At 43.0% G+C, this 7500-nt stretch overlaps 2 long non-coding RNA genes across 3 annotated transcripts; both read left to right on the top strand.

The window, feature by feature from the left end:
- The first annotated feature begins 189 nt into the window (after nucleotides 1-189).
- Nucleotides 190-2139, top strand: LOC126986347 (uncharacterized). 2 transcript variants are annotated; one of them, XR_007739613.1, is made up of 4 exons: nucleotides 190-1215; nucleotides 1311-1345; nucleotides 1411-1445; nucleotides 1546-2139. It is a non-coding gene; the product is annotated as an uncharacterized LOC126986347 (long non-coding RNA). The 2 variants fall into 2 exon arrangements; XR_007739612.1 differs by having other exon boundaries at nucleotides 1496-2139.
- An 808-nt stretch (nucleotides 2140-2947) lies between these two features.
- On the top strand, nucleotides 2948-4278 carry LOC126986344 (uncharacterized). The gene is made up of 3 exons (XR_007739592.1): nucleotides 2948-3665; nucleotides 3756-3961; nucleotides 4012-4278. It is a non-coding gene; the product is annotated as an uncharacterized LOC126986344 (long non-coding RNA).
- Nucleotides 4279-7500: the final 3222 nt, after the last annotated feature.

Here is a 7500-nt window from a genome sequence, read left to right as displayed (position 1 = left end):
TGTGTGTGTGTGTGTGTGTGTTGCCGCAGTGAGGCCTCAAGACACCGGCCAATTAAGTGTGAGAGAACACCAAACAAGCAATTTGTGGTGCAAAGTGTCTTGTGTGTGTGTGTGTGTGTGTGTGTGTGTGTGTGTGTGTGAGAGAGAGAGAGAGAGAGAGAGAGAGAGAGAGAGAGAGAGAGAGAGAGAGAGAGAGAGAGAGAGAGAGAGAGAGAGAGAGAGAGAGACACGAGGCAAAGAAAGACAGGAAGACAAATGGAAAAGTAAAACCAGGAGATTAGCCAAGTCCCCCCCATGCTTGCCTCCACACACACACACACACACACACACACACACACACACACACCGTCTCTAACCTCCCTCCTCCACCAGTCTCTTTCCTCGCCTTCCCGTCCACCCATCCACCATATTTCACTCCACTCGTTTGCCTTCAGTTCAATTCTAACGTGATTTCTATTTTGTTCAACTTTCCTATTCAATCTTTCTTTCATCCGTGTTTTCCTTTCCCTGTACCGCCCTCACCTCAACCCATCTACTTTCCCTCTCCTCCTAACCCCTTCACCATCTACTTTTCTTCAGCCTCCCTCATCTCACACTATCTACCTTCGTTTCATCTCCCTCCTCTCTACCCGTCTACTTTCCTTCTGTCTTCTCTTTGCATTTTTTTTTACAGCAAAGGAGACAGCACAAGGGCATATACCGTCTCAAGTACTGTATTCGAGAAGGATGAGATAGTTAGTCAGGATCTACCCTTACTGAATCCATGCTGCTTGTCGAACGCCTTACTTAAATAAAAATGTATTATATCATAGTTTTCATCTGCATATACCGCCTCAAGTACTGTGTTCGAGAAGGATGAGATAGTTAGTCAGGATCTACCCTTACTGAATCCATGCTGCGAGTCATAAGTCAAGCTATGCCTCTGTAAATGGCTCTTCTATCTCCCTCCACTCAATCCATCTCCTTCTCTTGAATCTCTCTCACCACAACCTCCAAGTATGCCTCCCCCCCTCCCCCCCCCACTTTACCTCACCTCTCCACTGTCAAAGAGCTCACTAATATCTTTATCTAAACGTCTTAAGTAAGGTTACGTTAGGTTAGGAAGGTGAGGTAAGGTAGAGCAAGGTAAGGTAGGATAAGGTAAGGTCGGGTAATGTTAGTTTATGTCAGGTTAGGTAAGGTAAGGTGGGGTAAGGTAAGGTTAGGTAAGGTAAGGTCAGGTTAGGTTAGGTAAGGCAAGGTAAGGTAAGGTAAGGTAAGGTAAGGTAAGGTAAGGTAAGGTAAGGTAAGGTCAGGTTAGTTTAGGTAAGGAAAGCCAAGGTCAGGTTAGGTAAGGTAAGGTAAGGTTAGGTAAGGTAAGGAAAGCCAAGGTCAGGTTAGGTAAGGTAAGGTAAGGTTAGGTAAGGTAAGGAAAGCCAAGGTCAGGTTAGGTAAGGTAAGGTAAGGTAAGCCAAGGTCAGGTTAGGTAAGGTAAGGTAAGGTTAGGTAAGGTAAGGAAAGCCAAGGTCAGGTTAGGTAAGGTAAGGTTAGGTTAGGTAAGGTAAGGAAAGCCAAGGTCAGGTTAGGTAAGGTAAGGTTAGGTAAGGAAAGGTCAGGTCAGGTAAGGTAAGGTAAGGTAACGTCCCATTCTCACCCAGGGTTTTGTCTTGTACTGTCTTAAAGAATCGCCCGGGATCGCTTTAGGCCTCTCTAGCAACACTTCATAATTTCGTTTCACTGTTAATGTATTGGTTAGTTCAGTGTGTTTATCATTTATTCATCTACGAGTTTATTTGTTTGTTTATTTTCCTGTTTACTCCACTCTCTAATCCTAACGCATTCTTCCCTCCCCTTGTTCCCTCAATCCTCTCCTCCCGGAATTGACCTCTGTTTTTGGACACTCCTTTGACCTCTGTTCGGGAGCAGTGAGTAGGCCTTTTTTTTTTTCTTTTATTCTTTACGCCCTTGAACTGTCTCCTTAGCTGTAAAGAATAAAAAAAGTCCGTTCTCTCCTTCTATCCTGTTCTCCCTCCTTCCCTCCCTTCCTTCTCTCCTCCATTCCCTCCTTCACTCTTCTCCTCTCTTCCTCCAGCTTATCCCTCTAATCTCCACTGCTTCCTATCTCCTTCTTCCTCCTCCTCCTCTTCCTCCTCCTCCTCCTCTTCCGATCCAAGAAAAGATTTATGCATCTGATTTATCATGAGAGAGAGAGAGAGAGAGAGAGAGAGAGAGAGAGAGAGAGAGAGAGAGAGAGAGAGAGAGAGAGAGAGAGAGAGAGAGAGAGAGAGAGAGAGAGAGAGAGAGAGAGAGAGAGAGAGAGAGAGAGAGAGAGAGAGAGAGAGAGAGAGAGAGAGAGAGAGAGAGAGATTGTGACGATATGCTTTCTTTCAACAATATATCTTGCATTCCAGGAGGAGGAGGAGGAAGAGGAGGAGGAGGAGGAGGAGGAGGAGGAGGAGGAGGAGGAGGAGGAGGAGGAGGAGGAGACGGTAAATAAATAGGAGATACATGTCGAAAGAGGAAATAGAGAGAGAGAGAAAGAGGATTGGAAATGGATTAAGAGCCGGAGAGAGGATTATGAAGGAGGTGAGATGGGATTGGACAGAGAGAGAGAGAGAGAGAGAGAGAGAGAGAGAGAGAGAGAGAGAGAGAGAGAGAGAGAGAGAGAGAGAGAGAGAGAGAGAGCGAGAGAGTAGGGAGGATTATAACGAGCTTTATTGATAGTTTGCACTCTCTCTCTCTCTCTCTCTCTCTCTGTGAAATAATGTATGAAAGAGTTATGAAAGGACAGGTATTTCATAATGTAAAAGCAGAGAGAGAGAGTGTGTGTGTGCAAACTATCAATAAAGTTGGTCGTAATCCCCTCTCTCTCTCTCTCTGATCATTTAAAATTGCTAACAAACAAACAAACGAATATATCAGTAAACAAAACTATTATTAACTATTCCATTTTTCAGGCACTATAATAATAATAATAATAATAATAATAATAATAATAATAATAATAATAATAATAATAATAATAGTATTTTTCCCTAGTTTACTGTTTACATCAACGGTTCATTTCTTATCTTTTATTTATTTATTTGTTTGTTTTTTTCATTTTTATTCGATTCATTTTTTTTCATTGATTTTCGCGTCGTTTTAATTTCCTGTTTTTGTATCTTTTCTTTATTTTTCAACATTTTCCTGTATTTTTCATTTATTTGTATTTTTCCTGTATTTTCCTTTTGCTTCATGTCTTTTTCTCTCTTTATCAACCCCTTCCTTTATTCTTCCTCACGTCAACTTTCGTTTTTATCAACTAATTTCAACTAATCAACTAATCAACTCATTTTTTCTTTACATTATTTCTCGCTAAAATTAATTCGATCACACGCACACAAACGCACATAGTACCAATTTCTATGTATGTATGAGTGGACGCATAATGTATGTGTGTATGTACGTAAACGAATATATGTGTGCGTATCATATGTGTGTGTGTGTGTGTGTGTGTGTGTGTGTGTGTGTGTGTGTGTGTGTGTGTGTGTGTGTGTGTGTGTTTATATGATTTTCTCTTCGCACACCTGCATACCTTTCCTTCCCTCAACTAATCAATTTTCTTTACACCTGAGGGAGAGGGTAGGAGGGAAGGGAAGGGAAGGGAAGGGAAGGGAAGGGAAGGTGAGGTGAGGTGAGGTTAGGTGATGTAAGAGAAAGGATGGGATGTTGAGGGAAAGGAAGGGAAGGGAAGGGAAGGGAAGGGAAGGGACGGTGAGGTGAGGTGAGCTTAGGTGATGTAAGAGAAAGGATGGGATGTTGAGGGAAAGGAAGGGAAGGGAAGGGAAGGAAGATGGGTTAAGTTAAGGTAAGGTAAGGTATGGTATGGTAAGGTAAGGTTAGGTCAGGAGAGGTAAGGTTAGGTAAGGTCGATAGGTAAGGTAAGGTAAGGTAAAGTAAGGTTACGTTAGGTTAGGAAGGCAAAGTAAGGTAAGGTAAGGTAAGGATAGCTAAGGTTAGGTAAGGTAAGGTAAGGTAAGGTAAGGTAAGGTAAGGAAAGGATAGCTAAGGTAAGGTTAGGTAAGGAAAGGATAGCTAAGGTAAGGTTAGGTAAGGAAAGGATAGCTAAGGTAAGGTTAGGTAAGGAAAGGATAGCTAAGGTAAGGTTAGGTAAGGTAAGGTTAGGTTAGGTAAGGTAAGGTAAGGAAATGTTGGTAAGGGAGGGAAGGAGGGAGGTAAGGGAAAGGAGGGTAATTACAGGTGGAGGGAAGGAAAGGTAAGTATCGCATCACCACCATCACCACCACCATCACCACCACGACACCACCACCACCACCACTATCACCATCACCACCACCATCACCACCACGACACAATCACCACCACCATCACCACCATCACCATCACCACCATCACCACCACGACACAATCACCACCACCATCACCACCACGACACAATCACCACCACCACCACTATCACCATCACCACCACCATCACCACACTAACACCATCACCACCACCATCACAAACAACACCACTACTAACACCACCACTACTAACACCACCACCGCTAATACAACACTGACACTAACACACAAACACACAAACACACGCAATCTCCCCAGTAACCCCCACCCCCCCTTCATCACCCCCCCTCATCACCACTGTTATCACCACCACCACCACCACTACGTTCGAACACCACCACCACCACCACCAAACACACAAACAAACACACAAACACAAACACCTTACCTTGAGAAATTGAAATGCCCAGGTTACAGGTGTGTGTGTGTGTGTGTGTGTGTGTGTGTGTGTGTGTGTGTGTGTGTGTGTGTGTGTGTGTGTGTGTGTGTGTGTGTGTGTGTGTGTGTGTGTGTTTCCTTGTTTTGATAGTCTTCGTACGCCTGCCTCCTTTATCTCTCTCTCTCTCCTTATCTCGCCTCCCTTACCACTCTTATCTTATCGACACAACGTGGTCCTTGTCCGAACAGGGGGGAGGGGGGGGGAGGGGAGAAGGAAGGGAGAGAGAGAGAGAGAGAGAGAGAGAGAGAGAGAGAGAGAGAGAGAGAGAGAGAGAGAGAGAGAGAGAGAGAGAGAGAGAGAGAGAGGGGGCTAAGTGAAGGGGAGGAGGAGGAAGGAGGAAAAGTGAAGGGGAGGGAAATGTGGAAAAGGAGAGAAGTAAGGAAGAGGAAAAGGAAGGAATGAAGGAAGGAAGGAGAGAAGGACAGAGATGAGGAAGAGGAGGAGTGGAGATAGGAGAGGGAGAGAGAGAAAGAGAAAAGAGAAGAGGGAGGTAGAAGAGAAGAAGGGGTGAGGCAGACGAGAGACGGCACATCAAATTCAAACCTTACTCACCATGATGGGTTAGTAAGCTTCCGAGCCAAACCAGAGACTTACAAAAATATCCTTATGTAGTGTTCTGTGTTCAAAGGCAAGTCAGGAAAGTAAAGGAAATCATACTGGAATTTTCTTTATGTATCTGGTGTTGTATTGAAAACCTAATTATGGAGGGAAGGAGATTAGATAGTTTGGTGTGGATATGTTAGTTAGGAAAGTAGAGGTATTTAGATAGTTTGGTGTGGATATGTTAGTTAGGAAAGTAGAGGAAATCATACTGGAATTTTCTTTATGTATCTGGTGTTGTATTGAAAACCTAATTATGGAGTGAAGGAGATTAGATAGTTTGGTGTGGATATGTTAGTTAGGAAAGTAGAGGTATTTAGATAGTTTGGTGTGGATATGTTAGTTAGGAAAGTAGAGGTATTTAGATAGTTTGGTGTGGATATGTTAGTTAGGAAAGTAGAGGTATTTAGATAGTTTGGTGTGGATATGTTAGTTAGGAAAGTAGAGGTATTTAGATAGTTTGGTGTGGATATGTTAGTTAGGAAAGTAGAGGAAATCATACTGGAATTTTCTTTATGTATCTGATGTTGTATTGAAAACCTAATTATGGAGGGAAGGAGATTAGATAGTTTGGTGTGGATATGTTAGTTAGGAAAGTAGAGGAAATCATACTGGAATTTTCTTTATGTATCTGGTGTTATATTGAAAACCTAATTAGGGATTGAAGGAGATTAGAGTGTTTGGCTTGGGTGATTACAAAGCCACTGAGTTGGTATGTGATATTAGCTTTTAACCATTAATTGAGAGAACTGTTGACACGATTATCGCTACCATAACAGCTTGGTTAGACTAATTATATAAACACCTCATTAACATCACAGGTTCGCCAGGCTCATTGTTAACAGAGGAAGGACTTGAAGCGTATAACATCTCGCTGGAAGGAAAGGAAAGAGAGGAAGGAAAGAATGGAAGAGGAATGGAAGGAAGGAAGGAAATTGAAGGAAAAATAAGGAAGGAGAGAAAATTTAAAGGGATTAGAGAGAGAGAGAGAGAGAGAGAGAGAGAGAGAGAGAGAGAGAGAGAGAGAGAGAGAGAGAGAGAGAGAGAGAGAGAGAGTGTGACATGAACTGAGAAAAAGAGAAATGCAATAAAATAAATGCATCTCCTCCTCCTCCTCCTCCTCCTACTCCACCTCCTCCTCCTCCTCCTCCTCCTCCTCCTCCTCCTCCTCTTTCCATTTTCCACCTGTCCTCATCCCGCGAGTAAATTTTTCCTTACCCTTTTCACCAACTCCTCCTCCTCCTCTTCTTCCTCCTCCTCCTCCGTGGGTCGGAAGAAAATCGGCAATGTGTTAATAATCGTTGTCGCAGGGGTTTGACGGCAGGAGGAGGAGGCGGAGGAGGAGGAGGAGGAGGAGGAGGAGGAAGAGGAGAGGAGGAGGAGGAGGAGGAGGAGGAGGAGGAGGAAGAGGAGGAGGAGGAGGAGGACAGTTGCAGCCTTAATACCCGGCACGAGTTCCTAATCCTGGGAGAGAGAGAGAGAGAGAGAGAGAGAGAGAGAGAGAGAGAGAGAGAGAGAGAGAGAGAGAGAGAGAGAGAGAGAGAGAGAAAAGGAGGAGAAATTGTGAAAAGATAGTGGATGATTGACACTCTCTCTCTCTCGTATATTTTTTTCATCTTCTTGTTTATATTTCCTAACAAGTAGAAACATGCAAAATCTTCTCCTCCTCCTCCTCCTCTTCCTCCTCCTTCTACTACTACTACTACTACTACTACTACTACTACTACTATCACCTCTGTTAATGCCCCTCCTGCTGATAACGCCTTGCAATATAGCGCTAATCTCTCTCTCTCTCTCTCTCTCTCTCTCTCTCTCTCAAACTCTCCTCCAGCGACCCTTTCCTCCTCCTCCTCCTCCTCCTCCTCCTTTCCAATTATCTTTTTTTCCTTCCTTAATCTCTTCTCCATTTCCATGATAATAATAATAATAATAATAATAATAATAATAATAATAATAATAATAATAATAATAATAATAATAATAATAATAATAATAATAATGGTTGTGTTATGAAAAATAGAGGAGGAGGAGGAGGAGGAGGAGGAGGAGGAGGAGGAGGAAAATAAACAAAAGAAGAAAAAGAAGAAGAAAAAAAAGACGCTAAAGAAGAAGATGGAGATGAAGAAGAAGAA

This window comes from Eriocheir sinensis, chromosome 61, assembly GCF_024679095.1.
Source record: "Eriocheir sinensis breed Jianghai 21 chromosome 61, ASM2467909v1, whole genome shotgun sequence".
NCBI classification, from domain to species: domain Eukaryota; kingdom Metazoa; phylum Arthropoda; class Malacostraca; order Decapoda; family Varunidae; genus Eriocheir; species Eriocheir sinensis.
The sequence above is the reverse complement of the archived record's forward strand: the minus strand, read 5'-3'. Positions and strand labels throughout refer to the sequence as shown.